The 15274-nt window shown below is 43.6% G+C and overlaps 1 long non-coding RNA gene across 2 annotated transcripts in view; it reads left to right on the top strand.

Moving 5' to 3' along the window:
* The window catches only part of LOC118970211 (uncharacterized), a 59503-nt gene extending 45062 nt beyond the window's left edge, over positions 1-14441 (top strand). Inside the window, exons 3-8 of one of the 2 annotated variants that reach the window (XR_012121788.1) lie at positions 318-2452; positions 6865-6964; positions 7790-7852; positions 8004-8030; positions 8455-8580; positions 14227-14441. This is a non-coding gene — a long non-coding RNA (uncharacterized lncRNA). Of the gene's footprint in view, positions 1-317; positions 2453-6864; positions 6965-7789; positions 8031-8454; positions 8581-14226 lie in introns of both variants that reach the window. The other variant, XR_012121787.1, reaches the window with a different exon arrangement.
* Positions 14442-15274: the final 833 nt, after the last annotated feature.

Genomic DNA, 15274 nt, shown 5'->3' on the forward strand with positions numbered 1-15274 from the left:
ACCTTTCCAACTTAAATCCCATGAGACAGGAAGGGGGGCTGTCTTGTTCAGTGCTGTGTCCTTAGCACCTACTATAGAGCCTTCCTCATAGTAGGAGCTCAATTAATATTCATGGAATGTATGAATAATTGCATGCTCAGAATTGCTAGGCACTGTAGTAAATACCAGAAATGTTAGACACACCCCTTGTTTTCAAAGAAGTTGGGGTACCGATGAAACGACTAAAACACCGAAACCATTTTCTATCAATATGAGACAAGGTGTCTCTCTTCCTTCCTACTTCCAAATAATATTTATGGTGTGTCTACTATGTGCAGACACAATGGTAGGTGCCGGGACTGTGACCAAGACCTGGACCCTGTCCCTGATGGTAAAGGGCCGGTGAGGGAGATGACTGAGAAAACCGACATGTGAAGATGAGTAATGAGGAGGAGGGTGCCCAGGAGGTGAGTTCTGTGTTTCCTTTTTGATCCCAAATTCACAGGATCCAAAGCACTTGTAAGCACTCAGAAAACAGCGGCTATTGTCTCAGGGGAAAAAAAAAATGCTCTCATACACACACACACACACAAAATGTACCCCACCTGTAGGGCAGGCACTGTCGGTTCCACTTTGCAGACCAGGAAATCGAGACCCAGAGAAGCTAAGTGACCTTCCACAAAGAATGAGGGACAGACTGGGGACAAGAACCCAGCTGTGCTGGTGGCTTGCTCCTTGTTTCTGCCCCTCCCGGCCGTCTTTGTGAGGTGACTGGCTGACGCAGCATTCTTAGTCTTGGGAACTGTTATGTGTCTGGCGTCCTCGCTTCACCCACAGCCATCTAAATCCATCTTCTCACAGGTAGTGCAGAAATCAGCATTCATTTCCTTCCTGTCCTTCAGCTAGCAAGCCCAGCATATGAAAATAGCCAGTGCTGGGAGACCAATGCCTAAATATGTAAAATTCATTTTCTCCCTTTCTTTTAATGAAGGTATGTCTTTTGTATTTAAGCACTAATTATAATTAGTCACTTCCTAGAAAGTGTGCAAACATCACAGCACAGCTGGGAGCCTGCATAATTTAAACGTTATTGCTAATGTTAACTTCATAATCTCAGATTGTGTGGGTTTTACAAAAGAGCCCTCAAACCCTGGAAGGTGGAGGGAAAGGTTCTTTATTTTATTATCAGCATCTCCTCCCTAGTGCCTTGTGTTGGGCTTTGTATGGAACTGTAAGATTTCACATGAAAATGTGAAATGTCTGAGAAATATTTAAGTACTATTATTACATTGAGCTTTCAAAGAGCCTTGGTTTGCCAGTTCCCAGCTACAATTTTCATAGTTTAATGAGTGTGAATAACTTCTCTAATTGACATGTCTAAGAAATAGCATTTTCTTTATTTTCATTAAATCATCTTAGTGATCACATTGGGCCCTTATCCCACTGGGATGTGGGAAATTTAGTCGTAGACCTGGAGGGGGAGTCCTTCATGTCCCAGGGTCTTAACAGGTTCTGGGAAGCTTGAAGTGGCCAGGCGTCCCTACTGTCCAAGCCCTAGGGGGACTTTGATATCCAGAAGTCCTTGCTTCTGGGCCATTTGTAGGGTTTGGAGCTCTTTCTGGGTGGGCGCAGGGTCTCTCTGTCTCAGGCACACTGAACTCTCCTTTCTGAAGCTCTTACGTATTCCCAGAATGGGCTGCAGAGCGGTGTATGGGTCTGCTGCCTTCTGTGGTCACATTCGCCTCCTGGCTGGGCAGGCCTTCCTCTCCCGAAAGCCTTCCTACCCTCCCTTCTCTTTCACGGAGACCAACATTCTCTCTTCAATTGGCCGAGACTTGAACAAAAGATCAGAAGAACTTTTGGCTCTAGGTTGCTTTGGCTCTTCTGCCTTGTAAGCAGACACACAATTCCCTCCAGCTCTCTGCTTGAACTGCAGGGAGGGGGACATTTAGGAAGAACAAATACAAATTAATCTTTTAATATATTACCCTGCCATATTAGCTAATCCTCACCAACTAGTGGGTTTTTCTCAACCCAGAGAGATTAATTTACCAGGAATGCCCTATACATTTATTCAAAACATGTCTGATATACAATGCAGTGTTACAGCTACTGCAGATGCAGCCGCGTGATACATTGTATTATTGCTTCCGACTCTTCACCCATCCTCTGCCTTTACCCTATGCTGTGTGACTTTGCAGTGGCCCCCACCAGAGACAGAGTGTGTTTTCCCACCCACTGAGGTCAGGCTTGGCCATGTGGTTCACAGTAGTCAATGAAGGGTGGACAGAAGTGACTGGGTGCCAGTTCCAAGACCTGACCTTATAAGAATTTGCTTTCACTGCCTCTTGCATTTCTGTCATTGCCATGAGAAAATCATGTCAGCAGCTCTGAAGAATAAGAAGCACTATCAGCTTGGAATTAAGTTCAGCGGAGACCAGCCTGGATTCGTCAAACCCCAGCTGACCTGTGGGTATGTAAGAGATCGTGAATAATTACTCTAAGTTACCAAGTCTGGGTCTTGTTTATTATACAGCATTAGCTGATTGATACAAGTGCCGAGTAAAAAAAGACATGATCTCTGCCCTCATGGAGTTTATAGTCTTGAGAGGGAGGCAGATGTTAAATCAATTATTACACAAGAAGTTTTTTAAAGTTGTAGTTGTTATGAGTATTATGAAGGAAGTACATGAGTTCAGGAGCGTAACCCAGCCAAGTTTTTTCTTGGTGGGAAAGCGGTTCTAGGAAGATTAACACTGAGGTTTCCTATTGGTAACTAACTAATTATACATTCAAGTTTCCTCACATACTTAACATCGTCGCATTTGTATGGACCTTGTAAGCCATCTTAACTAAGAAATTTAATGACCAAAGTACATGAATAGGTTCTAATGATGTGTAAACATCTGCGATGGGGCTCTGGAGCACTCAGGGGTATGAGATTCCATGTGCCCTCAGGCTACTGAGGACAGGGGAAGCAGTATACAAGCCAGCTAACACTACTGAGTGGCACACCGTTAGCCTAGGAGCGCCCCAGGGAAACCTTGTTGGAGAGGTGAGGTGCTATCACTTGTGACCTGCTCCTTGCCTTTTTCTATTCTAGAAGAAGGCAGGTTGTTCCATTTTAGGAAAGTCCAAAGACTTTAGAGTTGACAGCCTCTTTAGGCAAAGGCTCACGGGAATGGCGATGAAACATTCTCTAGATGCAAGGGGTCTTACAGGAGTGGGTATATCGCATTTATTAATGTCACAGTCCAAGATGGAATGGGAGACGCAGAAAAGAGCAAATGGAGCAGTGCAGAAAAGTGGACCCCTGCTGGACCAGTCTAGGCTTGAGGTGCAGCCCTACCACTTAGTGGCCTATGACCTTCCTTAGGCAAGTGGCGCAACTTCTCTTGAGTCTTGCTTTCCTCGTGTAGGAACTAGGAGTGACCGTTATGGCAGAGACTGTACAGCTCACTGGTATCTGGTCCCCTCTTCTTCCTGGGCATACAGCTCGAGTGTATTTGCAGTCAGGTAAGGTTGCATGACTGAGATCTGGTCCATAGACTGTGAGCAGAACTGATGGAAGCCCCTTCTAGGACTGGTTGTTCGTGATCTCCCACGTGCAGTCCTTGTTCTCTGTCCCCATCTTCCAGCTGAGTAGAGAGAAACCTGAAGTCCTAGAGGAGGGTCCCGCCACAAGGTGGAAGGATCCTGGGTCCCCAGATGACTGCATAAAACAGAGTTCCCCTTCCTAATCCAAGTGACATTGTATTGTAAGGTGAGCAAGAAATAAATTTGCATTGTGTTCAACCACTGGAATTTAGGGGGTTCACTATTATAGTCATTAACTTACCCTGATTCAGATTCATACATCTACTCTGCAGGATTGTTGTGAGAATTCAACAAGCTTGTGAAATCTAGCTTAGGGGCCCACTATTTAGTCATATTACCATCAATATTATTAATATTTCCTAAAAGAATGGTGCTAAACATCACCTGGGCTGTGAGAGAGCGTGGTGGTTTCCTGTCTTGCCCTCAGTTTCTTGAGTCTTGGCTCTGCCAAGCCATTGAAGTTTATGAAGTTTGAGAGGCTGGGAGACCTGGCTCTGCAGTTCTCTGATACCTGCCCAGAGGCTGGCAGAGTGATTGCTCAGTGCAGGAGACAGAGGGGAAATAAAAACAGGCTTGGAAATAGATGTAGTCAGAAAAAAGCAATACAGTTGTCTGCAGACTACAGACAAGCAGAGGGTTTCAGTTCCCAGAAAGCTCCTCTCTTTTTCTCTGATGATAACTGATGCTGGAAATGAGAGTCTGGACATGGCAGAGCCACAAAGTACCCTCTGAATCAACCATAGGCCAGCCTTAAAGGCACTGTAGGACGCTCTGATTCTCAGAGAGCCAGTTGTCCTTGGCTGTGTATATTGTATCGGGTAAGTCAATTGGTTAGTGTTTTCACTTAAACATAATACAGGATTTATTTAAACTTGCAAATTGGCAGCTCAACTGTTAAAAAATTGAGCTGGCTGTTCGCTTTTAAAACCTGGAAGATTTCACATAAATATTCATATTTCTAGTATCTCTCTAATAATCAAATGACCTGATAATGCTGGGCGCACGTTCCAACTGGCAGCAATTGGCTGGTGCTGAGGAGCAGCTGCACCCCGTACATTGTGCCAGACACTCTAACATTTGCCACTGTACTTACCCAAGCCTGTTTTACCATCACACTACTTGCCTGGCCCTTGTAGTCCGTTGAGTTTGCAACCCCTAGGTTAACTACTATGTCAAACATGACTTAATATATGGTATAACTGTTGGTGATTATGACTTATAGTTACCATCTTTACGTGAATGATATTTTGAAATACACTCATTTATTTGTTCAAGAAATGCTAATTAGATAGTTGCTATGTGCAGTGCCCTATGCTGAGTGTTGCGGTGATATAGAGATGAATTGTACTCTCAAGAAGTCCTTAGTCCAAGAGAGAGAAAATATGTACAAAAACTATACTAATAGGTACAAATGTGTCAATTTCTAGCAAAGGAAAAGGGGAAGATTTATTTCTCCTGAGATGATAAAATAAGGTTTCATGGAGGAGGAAGTATTTATGCTGGACTTTGAAGATTTGGTATGATTTAGGTATGTAGAAATTGCAGGATGGCCTGCAGGGAATGACAGACTGTGTTAGCAAAATCATGGAGTTATTAAGTGGAAGTATTAAAGTACTTGGTATACTTTAATATATTCATTCTTTAATATATGTACAAAGAATAAAGGATAATTCAGTTTGATGGGAGCGTAGGATTCATGAGTGAGAGTGCTGGGAAAGCTGGATGGGAGCAAAGCTTGAAAGTCGTTGAAACAATCTAGAGAGTATAAACTATCTCTGTGGGTAATGGGGAGCCACTGGGAGATTTTGAGCAGGAGAAAGCCAGCCTCAAAGGTGTGATTCAGAGAGGAGAGTCTGGAATGATATGGAATGTAGATTAGTAAAAAGAGAGACCGGAGATGGTTGTGATTTCCTAAATCAGAGATTATTGTGATTTCCTAAGTCAAAAGTTATAGATATCAAAACCAAGGTCATAGCCATCAACGCAACAAGGAGATGGTGGAAATGGGACATATTAAGGATGTAAAGTCTTTGAGAGTTTATAAGCAGTTGTTTGGGGGACCAAGAAACAACTAGACTTGAAGGTGCCTGAAAGCGAAGGCGTAAGTGGAGAGTTAGGCAGAGGTCAGGAGGACAGACAACTCTCTGAAGAAGTGTGGCAGCGAAGGAAGGAGGGGAGCATGGCAGGTGCAGAGATGATTTTGGAAGAGGGGGGCTTGAGCATGTTTGTATCCCAAGAAGGATGCAGACAGAAGCAGGGCTTCAAGAGGCAAGAGAGATGAATCGATGGGGCAGGGCCTCCGAGAAAGGAGAAGGTGGGATCAGAGCGCAGGAGGAGGAGCTACCCTCAGCCACTGCCTGACACTGAGAGCAGTCCTTGCCCCTACCAGCCACTGCTGGCCTCAGCACCGTGTCTCCTAGGGAGCACGCCTTGACTGTTTACCTCTACGGGGTGGAACACCCCTGGCAATGCCTCTTGTGCTGTGTGGATGATGCCAGCCTACGAGGCCACCTCTGGGCCTCTGGTTACACTAGCCTGGCAGTTTCTTTGCTTCTGGTTATCCTTTTTAATCCAATATCTGAAAAGTGATTCACAGCCAAGCATGTTATGTTCTAGGTAAGACTGTTGTTTCTCTGCTTTTTCCCTACAACAGATTCCACTTACTTGCCAGGGCAAAATGCTCAACACAAGGCTCTATAAAAGTTCTTATCTCTTCCCCATGCCATGCTTTCCATTGCTGCTTCTATTTCCTTTTCACTTTTATTCTCTGCTCTCTGTACATGTTGATGATTACAACTAAAAGTTACAGAGGAGTATTTATCATCTACAAGGTGTTTTCTCACTTGATTCTTCTCACAATCCTACAGGGTGGATATGTCATTAAAGCCATTCTACAGATAAGGAAACTGAGGCTCAGAGAAGTGAACTATCTAGTGCAAGCCTTGACAGGCAATACAGAATGAGCTGGGATGTGAATCCAGTATCCCAAGACTCCAGAGTTTATGCTGGAAGAGACTAAACCATACAAATATTTCATTTCAACTACTGATTTTGAGCTTCCATGAGTTTCAGTTTAAAGCAGTTTTAATTTGAGGTGTATATCAATTATCTATTGCCACTATAATGTTATGCAACCAACAACCACAAAACCTTAATGCCATATAAACATGTATTAGCTCACAGGTCTGCATGGTCCAGCTCCTCTGGGCTGGGCTTGCTTCTGTGCCTCTGATCAGTGTGTGTTGGATGACCAACCAGCCCTGCTGATTTGCCTGTGCTTATTCATAGGTATGGAAGTTGTCTGGCTGTTGGCTGATCCAGGATAACTTTGAATGAGACGACTGAGGTCTAGTTCTAGTCCATGTCTTTCTTCTTCCAGCTAGGCCAGGTATGTTTTATGGTAATGGCAGAGGAGGTAGAAACATGCAAGTGGTTTTTAGAGTCTCCCCTTGTATCACTCTTGTTAACAGTCCTTTGCCCAAAGTAAGTCACACATCTGGTTCAGATTCTAGGTAAATCTTTAGAGAGGAATTGGAACGTCATGTGGCAAAGGGCACAGATGTACAGAGGGGTGAAGAATAGGGGCATTAATGCCATCAGCTTACCATGAGATGAACATCCAAATTGAGACTTTCTCGTTTCTACAGATTGATCATTCCGTTAGAATACAGCTAGAAAGCAATGATTTCCATCTGGTGGCTTCCATTGCACTTAGAGTAAAACCCAAGCTTGCAAGATAGATGGAAGGGTGAACTGCACATGGCTTGAGCACGTTTTCTCAGAGGATCAAGGGCAGGGCCAGGTCAATAAGGGTGGGCTCCCCATTATCTCTTCTTTACCAGACAGGTTCCAAGTCATTGTCCTTCTCACGCCTCCTGTGGTTGCCCATCACTTTAGCCCTATTCCTAGCAACAGGGATTGCCAGCCACACTCATTTCAGACCAGGGGTCTGCATCTCCTTGTTTTCTGCTTAAGTGCAGGGTATTACTCAGCATAAACCCTAAGCCAATGGCCACACTGGGAAATAGCACAGATGCTGGCAAACACTAGCATGTAAGGCCTGCAGAGTTGCCCAGCTGGTCACTCCGCATTCAACAGGTTGGTGTGGGGAAGAGTTTAATGTACTGAGTACCCACCAGGGCCCAACTCTCTGCTAGGCACTTTCACAAACAGTTCCTAATATAATAATCATATTATTATCCCCATTTTACAGATCAAGAAACTGAGCCTAGGGATGATCAGTGCCTGACTTTAATACAAATGAGCTACTGAAAATGTATGTATAAATCCAATGTTCAAGGGACAAAGGAGAGGAGGCTTTTTCCCAGTTATAAAAACCCAGTGGAATTCCTATTTGTGCGTTACCTTTCAGGATATGGCTCCTGTATTTTGTGCATGATCTTTCCTTTTGTTCTTTTCCTTCACAGATGACCACGGTTGGCTAGCTTATATCAGTAAGTGTCAAATCCAAGCTAAAAATTTACTGATGCATCTGATCCTTGTTCTCTCTCTTGATTCGTAATAGTGTGTTGTTTCTGAGAGCTATGTATCTTAGTGCTAATATCAATGTTATCAGTTTTCTATTTTCCATTTATTTTTATAGATGAAGGAAAAATGAAATAAAATAGCTAACATTCATTAAGCACCTTACTATTTCTGCAATACTCATAAAAAATGTGTAGTGTGTTCACAATCACATATGCTATATAACCAAATGCTCTCCTGAAAAGAGAAATTCTGTTTTGATTAGCCATGGATGAGAACCCAATCCTCCACTTAGAAATTTACATGTCTAATGTTTAAAGGAATTTTCCACAGATGGGGTTCTGCCTTCTTACATTTCAAGCCTTTTTTCTCCCCACCCCCACTTCCTTCTAGCGACAGGTTCTACAGGACCCTTTCATAGGACACCGTGCCATCTCCAGCCCTGCTTGGTTCACGCTGGTGGTGGAGTGTCATGGGGGCTCCTAGGTGTGCTCTGGAAGCCATTCCCACACTGGAGGGGTAAGCAATAGCCTGACCATACACATAACAGAGTGAACCACATAAACAGCCTGCTAGACCCAAAGTAAATGCCTTCTCAGAAGCCAGATCCCCAAAATGCCCATGCCCCTTTCCCTGCCACCTGACATGAGGGAAAGTAGGAGGGAGTTAAAATAAAATGAAATATTGTTAAACTAACTTCCTTATGCAAATTATATATTTGCATATATATGTATATAATGGCAATCCCATTGCTAGGGGCCAAATGGGGGGCCTTAGAAGAAGCCTGTACAAGTGAGCCTGCCTAGCTGAAGCTGAAAACCTTATGGTAATCCAATAAACTGGAGTCACTGGACTCCATATGTCAGTCACTAGCAATGGGCATTGTGGTAGCAGGCATGGTAGGTAGAAGGGATGAGATTGCTAATAGGAGAAGGGAGTGATGACTTAGTGCAGGTCAGCAAACTGGCCACAGACCAAGTCAGGCCCACTGCCTGTTTTTACAAATAAAGTTTTATTGGAACACAGCTACACGGGTTTTGCACTGCAATTGGCAGAGTGAAGTAATTGCAACAGAGACAGTCTAGCCCACAAAGCTGAAAATATGTATGATCTGACCTTTTGTATAAAGAGTTGGAGGAAAAATGTGAAGTTCTTGATGAAGAGGAAAACAAGGTAAGAAAAAGCTAGTGTTAGACACTAACTATTGGAATTTGATTCTGGTTCTATCACTTCATGACTATGTGCCTTTGGGCAAGTTAGTCAATTTTTCCAAGCCTCAATTTCTTCATCTGTAAATGGTGATACTAGTTTTATATCACATATTTGCCATGAGGATTAAGTGAGGCACTGTATGTAAAGTGTTGGCATAGTGTCTGACATAAAGCCAGGTGTCAATATATGTCACAGAGTGTCATTAGCTGATAGCCACGAAGATACTAGGTTGGATAAAAGCATCTTACACTGCACTGTGTCTAAGGAAAGTTCGGCAAGGCCGTTGTTGGGAACTCAAGGCAAAGACCTGTTGGAGAAGTCCCGTGTTTCCCAGCGACATGCCTGCCATACCTTGTCACTGGCTGGGAGCAGCCCAAGGGAAATGGGAGTCATCACCAACATACTGATGGATTTTCGAGTGCAGCAAGTGGCTGATGTCACATTACCCTCCCTGCAGTAGGGGTCTCAGAGGCACATTCTTAGGGCCACCAGACTTAGCAGGGAGAATGAGAACCCCTCAGCTGGCACACATCAATAAAGATCCATCCCTGGGGCAGGGAAGGGCCCTGCCTGCCTGAGGACTTGGCCACTCAGGGAGCACACAGGTGAGGCTTCCTCCCAGCAGAAGGAAGGCAGGAATGGTGATGGGGAAGCAGCAGTGTCTGCCAAGCTCCTCCCAACTCAGCTCCTGCACCAACAGATGGCCACTGAGCACGTCCATTTCTGCCAGACTCGAATCAGACATGGCTGCTTTTTATCAAAAGCCTCCCCTGTCCCTGGGGCCAGCACAATGTGTGCAGCAGAAAGGAGGAAAATCGCCACTCCATTACTGCTGGCCACATCTCAATATTTGTGATGAGCGTGTTCTATCATTAAGTCAACAAAATACCCCAGTGCCAGGTTGTATTCTCTGCAATTACCTGAGCTTGGGGCTGGGCTGCTTTTGTTTTTGAGTTTTGTGGGGATGCGAGCCTTGGTGTTTTGTGTCTATTCTAATTTGGCTAATTACATGTTGCTTATTGAATATCTCACCCCACTGTTTCAATTAGATAAAGCGTTCTTCATGTTCTGCTTGGCCAATCAGGTTGCAAAGCACTTGGGGTCCACCTCTTTGGAGGGGAGGTGGGTAACACTGATTATGCATGAAGTATGGCAGGTTGCATAAATCGTTTGAGTAACATGGCCCTTACTCTTGCCAATGATTTGGAAACCAAGGGAATATTTTATGTGACATGAGCCTGGATTATTGCAGTTGTCTCCAAACTAGCCTCCCTCTTCATTCTCACCTCCTTCTCTATTTTCTAATCTCAGCCTAACACCCAGAGTGATCCTGTTAAGATAAGATTCAGTTCGTGCCACTTCCATGCTCAAATCATTCCAATAGCTAACCAATGACTTCTAGTAAAAGCCGAAGTTCTTGTACCGATCTACCATACCCTAAGGTTCTGCAAACTAGGGTCCTCCGGCCAAATCCTGCTGCCTGCTGCCTGTTTTTGTAAATAAAGTTTTAAAACACAGCCATACCATTCATTTACATAGTGCCTATGGCTGCTTTCTTAGAGCCAAGCATTTGCAGCAGAGACCGTGTACACTGCAAAGGCTAAAATCTCCTGGCCCCTTACAGGAAAAGCTTTGCCACCTGGTGCCCTGTGACACCCGCCTCACCTCCGCTCCCCACCGTCACCTCCCAGACCCCATCTCCCCCAGGCCCCCCGCTCACTTTGCTCCATCCGCTCTCGGCTCTTGGCTGGTCCTCTCACTCAGCACACCTCCTTGCACCATGGCTGTGGCACTGGCTGGACCCTCTGGTGGAATATCCTTCTCCATATCCTCATGATTTGCTCCCTAACTTCCCTCAAGTCTTCATTTGACACCATCTCACCTGAGACTTCCCTGGACACCCTATTTAAATTGTAATCCTCCCACTACTGACAGCTTTGTTCTCCTTCCATGCTTTATTTTTCTCCGCAGAACTTTTCCACTAACGTAGTACATATTTTGCTGCTTATCTTGTTTGTACCCTCAAAGTTAAAGTAAACTTCTTGAAGGCAGATCCTTTTTTGCTCTGCTATCTCCCCAGGGCCTAGTATAGTGCCTTGCACATAGTAGGTAAATATCTACTCAGTAAATATCTGTTAGATGGTTAAGTATAACATCAAAGACTCAGAACTCTGCTGTGCAACAGAGAACCCAAAGAATAATGCTTATTCAGGCAAGTAGGGTGGCTTCCCATTGCCGTCAGGGGCCTTAGGCCCCTCCAGCTTTCCTCTGTGCCATCTTTGGTGGGTAGAATTTGTTTCCTCATGTGTCCTCATGAGCCAGGATGCTCACTGCCCCTCTGGCCTCCCTTTCATGTTCAGGCTGCTAAAAGAAGGAGGTGACTGGGAGGAGGAAGGCTACCTACATCAGTAAAGCAAATCTTTCCCAGAAATGCCTAGAACACTTCTGCTTGTATCTCTTAGGCGAGAACTGAGTCCCACAGCCACCCCCTAGCTGCAGAAGAGCTTAAGAAATGGTCTTGAATCAGCACACATTACTATCCTAAAGAAAGTCAAGGTCCTAAAAGTAAGAAGAAAGGAGAAATGAACATTGGAGAGGTGACTTACAGCACCTGCCACATCTGGACTTTGTTTTTTCAGCGGGGAGAAGTACACAGGGTGGAAGTTGGGAGAATTTAGACAAGTGCAAAGGACAGACATGCTGGTTTTTGTCAGAGGTCATTTTAAATTTTCCCTGTGGTATAGTCTCACAGCGCCCTGAACTTCCCTGTCATCCCACTTATCATAAGGTTTTATGTCATGCTCACCACTGATTCTCAGTCCTCAGCAGTATGTGCAGCACATGGTAAATGCTCATGAACAATTTCTGTGTGAATTAATAAGTGAATTCTGGGGACTGTGTGCACACATGCATAGGTATGTATATATATGGGTGTCTAAACTCCTATACTCCATTTATTAGATGCTTCCTAAATGACATCACATATATTCAGGTCTGCCAACAATCTTGGGAAACCAATAGTAGTAGCATCTCCATTTTATTGAGGATCACAGAAATCTCTGTTTCCAGGCTCAGTAACCATAGGAACTTGTCAGCAGCACACAGCTAATAAGTGATAGAGGCAAGATTTGAACCCTAGGTAGCTGATTCTAAAACCTGTGTGCCCTAATCACATTCATTCATTTAGTCATTCAACAAATACATACTTACTGTTTACTGTGTGCCAGGCACTGTTGGCAATAATGTTTCCAGTGTTGAGAAGATATTGCTCAAATCAAAAGACTTCAATTTTGGCACATGAAGAGTAGTACAAGGAAATTAAAATACACATGCCCTACCTCTTTTTATCTGTTGTTTCTTCTGGAAGTTTCTTGGTAAAGAAACCATCCATGTGCCTTCAGTGTCATTTGGCTGATTTTAAATTTCTCACTAGTTTCATTCATATGCATATTATTTGTTTTGTGAGGTTATACATTACTTGAGATTAGGGAGTATGTCTTACTCATTTTTGAGTTTCAATCTTAAGCTTGCCTGCGGTCAGGACAATGATGAACACTGGGCTCAATAGAATCCTGTTGGATGAAAGAGAGTTGCTATTAGGCAGTTTATGGCTGCAAGCAACAGAAATCTGCCCTGAGTGATTTGTGCAGGAAAGGGAGTTATTGGAAGGATATTGGAAGGCTATACCTCACAGAACCAGTTTCGTAACATAGGCAGGAATGAAGAGAGGTTAGATAGAAAAAAAGCAGCCAGAGTCATGTCTGGTTAAACTGCTGCCACTGGCACTGCCACTGCTGGACACTCACCCTACCATTGCTAGACACTGAGTGCTGATGTCCCCGGCTAGATTATTGTATCAGCTAGGGTATGCTGCAGTGACAAACAGCCCCAACATCTCAATGGCTTAAAAGATGAAGGTTCATTTCTCATTCCCATTATATTTCTACAATGATGGTCTGGGTGACACTGCTCATTGAGGTTCCAGGCCAGTGGAGGCCTTACGCTTCCACAATCCCAGAATCTGGAAAAGGGAAGAGCATGAGAACAGTTGCCGCCAGCTAACCAATTTAACCAGCTCTTAATGCTGCTCTCTGATGTAATGCGCACTACCTCCCCTCCCGTTTCTCTGACCAAAGCAAGGCATATGACCATGCCTAATTTCTTAGGGGGTGTGGAAATACAGTTCTACTAGTGCCATGATAAGAAGTTTTATACTTATGATCAGCTTTGATGACTCTACAAACTCCAGTGCCACTTCCACCATGAATGCTTGCTCACTAGCTCTGTATCGTGTGTGACTCACTTAAAATTTAAAATCCTGGTGGAAGCATCCCACCAGCCAAGGTTAGGTCATGTCCAGGGCTCCATCAGGGAGGCACATAAGGGAGGTCACATGCTCATCTGTCAGAAAGTCACAAATGTAACAGTATTCTTCCCCATGTTTTTCTGTTGGAATCTGTACTTCTGATCAATTAAAGCTGCCTCTCCCAAAGTGATGCATTCTACAGAGGACTCACATTTGGACTAAACTCTGAGCTCTTCAAGAAGACAGTGCTAGGCATTCAAAACATATTTGTTTTTTGGGAAAAAAATAACTTAATAAAGGAATTGTGCCTTATTTATTCCTATTCCCTAGAACATAACATTGAAGACATATTAGTTCTACATGTTTCCTGAAGTGTTTTTCTAAATTAAAAGCTATCATTTGAAAAAAAGTTAGGAGGCCAAATAAGTACGGAAAATGCTGGGCTCATTCAGTCATTCCTTGTGATAGGCAGACTCTAAGCAGCTCAATGATCTCGTCTCCCAGTAATCACATCCTGTGCCTTGGATTTATTGACCAGCATCTAACAGTTAGAATATAACAGAAGTGATAGGATGTCAATTTTGATATTAAGTTATAAAAAGACTGCAGCTTTCATCTTGGATACCCTTTCTTGTCCATTCGCTCAGATGGAAGCCAGCTGTCATTTTGTGAGCTGCCATGTGACAGGGAACTGAAGCGTCCAGCCAATAGCCAGGGAAGACTGGAGGCCCACCAAGAGCCATGCAAGTGACCTGGAAAGTTGGGTCCTCCCCTAGTGAAGCTTGGGATGACTGCAGCCTAGGGGACTCTGAGCTGAGGACCCACCTTAGCTGTGCCTGATTCCCCACCCACAGAAACTGAGATAATAATAAATATTTGTTGTTTTAAACCACTAAACTTTTGGTAGTTCTTTATCAATAATAGATAACTAGGACATTCTTTCATTTATTCAATAAATATCTAATAGCACTATATGAAGCTCTTGGGACACATTAGCGAGCAAAACAGACCTGAATTCTGCCCTTATGGAGTTTAAATTAATTTAAACATGTTTCTATGCTGCAGGGACATAGCCTTTAATATGCAAGTGTTCATAATGAATCTCTAAGAGAGGGAGAATGGTTCTCTAACTTTTAAACTTTTTTTTTTTTGGTCTGCGTTTCATAGGGCTAATGTTTTATGGAACACACATTGGAAAATTCTCTATTAGCTAAATGAGCAAATGAATTAAAGTTGTAATTTTAAAGCTTAAGTTCCCCTGCAAAAATTTCAGAGTATGCTCCCTATTGTTCATTATAGGCTTAATAGCTATTCTTCTTTCCTGGACCCCATGCACACTTTCACTAATTTACTTAGCAAACATTGACTGATTATCTACTATGTTGTAAGGCACTGCGAGTGCCAAACTGTTGCATGAGCCATGGGGCTGCTGTTTTTCTCCCAAAGCATATTTGGAAATTCACTAATTGTTTCATTTTGTGAGTAATGGCTTCAGCCACAATATTTGGGCAAAAAGCAAAGGGGAGAAAGAATGGGATTAGCTCATGTTAAAATCAAAGCATGCTGAAAACAGTAATGTGTACTGAAGCAAGGCAATGGCCTCAAGGAGAGGAGACATAATCGGTATTGAAAGTGCCTGAAACACTTCATCGGACTGTGTTTAAATTGTTTGAAAAAACTCTTGGAACAAATAAA

This window comes from Manis javanica, chromosome 10, assembly GCF_040802235.1.
Source record: "Manis javanica isolate MJ-LG chromosome 10, MJ_LKY, whole genome shotgun sequence".
Taxonomy (NCBI): Eukaryota; Metazoa; Chordata; class Mammalia; order Pholidota; family Manidae; genus Manis; species Manis javanica.